Source organism: Arachis hypogaea, chromosome 5, assembly GCF_003086295.3.
Source record: "Arachis hypogaea cultivar Tifrunner chromosome 5, arahy.Tifrunner.gnm2.J5K5, whole genome shotgun sequence".
NCBI classification, from domain to species: domain Eukaryota; kingdom Viridiplantae; phylum Streptophyta; class Magnoliopsida; order Fabales; family Fabaceae; genus Arachis; species Arachis hypogaea.
In genome coordinates, this window is record NC_092040.1 from 21,528,378 (window position 1) to 21,533,068 (window position 4,691).

Consider the following 4,691-nt stretch of genomic DNA (forward strand, 5'->3'; position numbering starts at 1 on the left):
AAAATCAAGTCTAAAGATGTGAAAATTAAAAAATAAAAAAGAAGTGCCTAATTACATCAAACTATCTCCTATTTATACACTTTCTATTCTTGGATTTTGGAATTTGGATGGGCTTTTGATTTGGTGAATAAATGAATTAAATTGGATTTTTAATCCAATTTTCAGCCCATGAGAAATTAGCTTCCAGGAGGATGCCCTGCCCTTGTGGAGGGCAGAGCAGGAAAATTGTGCAAGCGGCCTCGTGCGTGTGATGGGCGCTCAAGATGCTGCCCTGCCCTTGCGGAGAGCAGGGCAATGTGCGTGCATGCTTGCCTTTAAATATTTTGCGTGCCAAGTCTTGGACATCATTAGGGAAGCACTCAAGTGGTGCTAAGAGCGCAGCTTCCTTGCTTTGTTAGTGAAGCCTCCGTGTTCGAGACTGGCTGGGAGCATTTTGGCCAATTTTGGCTTATTTTCCTTTGTGAGTAGCGCTCCCCCACTCCCCCTTGCTCATGAGTTCGAACCTTGTGGCCAGCATTGGTAAGCTTTTTCCTTGAATTTATTTCTTTGATGAGCCCGATATTGCTCTTGAAGAGGGCAGGGCAGAATTTCTTTGGAAGCTTGGTTCACTATGCTGCTCTCCTGGAGTGCAGTGTGCCCTTGTGGAGGGCAGTGTTTGCTTCCTCCTTCTATGTTGCACCACACTTCTCCTCCCATGGTCACACTTCTTAAGCCACATTTTTCTTCTTTTCTTCCTTTCTTCACCTACAAGAAACCAAAACAACCAATCAAAGTATCTCTAAACTCATAAGGTTTATAAATCATTAAAAATCAATTAATTTTAGCTCAAACCTCATGATTTAGCATCAATTTAATGGTGGTTGTTTGATTTAAAGAAGTTATGCATTTTCATTCCAAATTACTTACTTAGGATGCAAGAAAGTGCATAAAAACTAGTGAAACAAGTGAAATTAGCTTGAAAAAATAGGTATATGATGACTTGTCATTAGGTTCAACTGCACATTTTCTATGAAGGTCTTTCTTACAAATCAAAGAAGGCCGTAGACCATTCATCAGGGGGGTATCTAAACAAGAAAAAAACAATTGAAGAAGCCATAGATGTCATTGAGACTGTAGCTGAGAATGACTACTTCTATGCTTCTAAAACGATCAACACTCGAGGAGTGATGGAACTGAACCATATGGATGCACTGCTAGTTCAAAATAAGATGATCACCAAGTAGTTAGCTAATCTTACCAAGAAGATGGAAGAGAACCAAGTTGCAGCAATCACCACCTCATCACCAGCTCAAGAAGGAGTGAATACAAGAGAAGAAGGTGGCTGGGAACAAGCCAACTATGTTGGAAACTCACCCAGGCAGTCCCAGGATCCATACTCCAAAACTTATAATTTTGGTTGGAAGAACCACCCCAATTTTGGGAGGGAAAATTAACAAGACCAAGGTCAATGATGTGTGGAAAATGATCCAACACAAAACTCACCGGCAAGTGTACCGGGTCGCATCAAGTAATAATAACTCACATGAGTGAGGTCGATCCCACAGGGATTGAAGGATTGAGCAATTTTAGTTTAGTGGGTGATTTAGTCAAGCGAATCAAGTTTTGGTTGAGTGGGTTGTATTTAACAGAAGATAAATTGCTTGAAATATAAAGGGAGAGGGGAACTTGCAGTAAATTAAAGAACAGGAAAGTAAAATAGACTGAATCTTAAAGAACAAGAAAGTAAATGACTGAAACTTAAAGTGCAAGAAATGTAAATTGCAGTAGCTTAAATGGCAAGAAATATAAATTGCTTGAATGTAAAAGGGAATTGAGGACTGGGATTGCAGAATCTAAACAAAGAGAAAGTAAATTGCACAAAGTTAATATAGCAGGAATTGAATTGGAAGCAATGAAAGCTTAAACAGAAAATTTAAGTAAAATGCAGCAAGGTTCACAGAAGAACCCAAGTAAATTGTGATCTCAGGACTCAAGAGCTTAGGTAGCAGAGCCTAAAACCCAATTTCCTTCCCAGATCCGAGTTATCAAAGCAATTGACAGAAAATTAAAGAAGAAACAGTAAAGAGAATGTAAATTGATTCAATTTTGCAGAAAAGAAAATAAAGAGTTCTTGAGTGAGGATTGAGACAGAATTTCCTCAATTCCAAACACCCAAGAATTAAAACAAAGAAATTAAAAAGACCCAAGCAAGAACGAGGAAGAAGAGAGATCAATTCTCCTCCCCAATTCTCTGAAATCTCAGTGAAGACACCAAGAGAAATTCCCAAGTGCAGAAAGAAAGTTCTAAGCTCCAAGAAAGTGCAAAATTCAAAAGCTAAGCAAAAGGTAAGTCAAAAAGGTCCTAATTACATCAAACTAGCTCCTATTTATACACTTTCTATTCTTGGATTTTGGGATTTGGATGGGCTTTTGATTTGGTGAAGAAATGAATTAAAATGGGGTTTTAATTTGAATTTTCGGCCCATGAAAAGTTGCTCCCAGGAGGCTGCCCTGCCCTTGTGGAGGGCAGGGCAGGATTTGGTGCATGTTGGTGCGGCCTTGGTGCGGTCTGGTGCGTGTTTGTGCGCAAAACGCTGCCCTGCCCGCGCCAAGGGCAGGGCAGGAAAAGTTGGTGCGCCAGAAATTTCCTTGGTGCTGCCAGAATCAAGAATTGGTGCGCCAGAATCAAAAATTGGTGCGCCAGAAATTGCCTTGGTGCATAGGACGCTGCCCTGCCCTCGCGGAGGGCAGGGCAAGAAAATTTGGTGCTGCCAGGATCGAACTTGGTGCGTGCTGGTGCTGCCAGGAATGAGCCTTGGTGCGCCAGATTTGAACCTTGGTGCGCCAGATCCATGCACCATCAAAATGCTGCCCTGCCCTCGCGGAGGGCAGGGCAGTATTTCCACTTTGATGTCCCGTGTTCGAAACACGGCTGGGACACACCCTCAATTAATTTCCTTGGTTTCTTGGCACGGCGCTCAACCTTAGTTCCTTGCTTCTTCCTTGGTCCGTGTTCGATTCTTGTGGCATGCATGGGTGACATTTTTCCTTTGATTTTCTTCCTTGGTGAGCCCGATACTGCCCTTGTGGAGGGCAGGGCAAGGTTCTCTTCTTCTTGGTTCCAAGGCACACTTTTGTGCTCTGCCCTTGTAGTGGGCAGGGCAGAGTTGTCTTCCTTGTTTGGTTTCCTTATGTTGCCCTCCTAGAGGGCAGTGTGCCCTTGTGGAGGGCAATGTTTGCCTCCCCCTTTGCATGCGGCACACTTCCTCTTGCTTTGACCACACTTTCCTTTCCTTAGGCTACACTTCTTAGGCCACGCTTTTCCTTTTCTTTTCTTTTCTTCACCTATAATAAACCAAAACAACCACTCCAAGTATCACTAAATTCAAGAGGCTTATAAATCAATTAAAATTCAATTAAAATTAGCTTAAACCTCATGGATTATCATTAATTTCATGGTGGTTGCTTGATTTAGAGAAGTTATGCATTTTCACTCCAAATCACTTAGGATGCAAGAAAGTGCATAAATGCTAACAAAACCAGAGAAATTAGCTTGAAAAATGGGTATATGATGACTTGTCATCACAACACCAAACTTAAGTCTTGCTTGTCCCCAAGCAAGCATCAAAACTAAGAGAAATTGAAATGAGTAAGAAAAGAATACATATCCTTATTATGCAGATAGCAGAACTTAATCTATGGGGTCATTATGCAGACAATGATAACTCAATTATTGTTGCTGTTACATGATATACATTTTGCATCAAAGGTTTGCTAAACTTGCTGTTATAAGACTCACTTTTTGATTCCTCCCTTGCTAACTTTTCTTGGCTTACAATGCTTAACAAGCTTATTATTCTTTTGGAGGTTTGGTGTCAAATGTTGCAGTGATAGCCTTTGGCTTTATTTGTTTCTTTCTTTTACTCAACATCTCTCCACCACAGACACTTGGCTTACTAATTCTTCCTAGGATCATTGATGCCCAGCATCTCTTTGGATAACTAAATGTTCTGTATCTAAGTTGCTCTTTATTGTGGATTTTCAATTGGCCATCCCAAATCAGTTGATCTAAGTGACCGGGTTTTAAAATACCCCTTAGAATTTACTCATCCAAGCAGATCTTAGTACAAGAACACCACAGGCATATGTCCTAAGGTTCAAGCTATTGGTGTCCAACCTTTATTCTTTGTTTTTCTTGCCATTTTGGCTTTTTCTTTCCCCTTTTCTTTCTGTTTTTGTTACCAAGGGCTTTTTCATTATTGATAAGAGTCTTTGTAACAGCAAGCTAACTCACAATTGAATAAGAATGATATTATGCAACAATTATTTCCTGAGTTATGCATTTAATCAAACACATATACCACCACCAACTTCCATTCATACTTATGCAACATTGGATATTTCACTTTTCAATTCAAACCAAACTCTTTTATTTAAGCATATGGGAAACAAAGCAATTATCAAGCTAAGTGATGGATAACAAGCATTGTGCAGATTTAGCATTTTTAACAAACAATTTCACTTGCAACTAGATAAACACTTTAGCAAGACAAACAATGGTTCCCATGTTCGAAACAATACACAGCAGCAAGGATTAAGTTCAGATACAACCTTTGAAATTGCAGCCCTTTGATTTTTCCTTCTGCTGTGTTTTCTTTGAGTTAAGATGCACAATATCTTCAATTGTTGACTCATGTCCTGCATAATTCTCA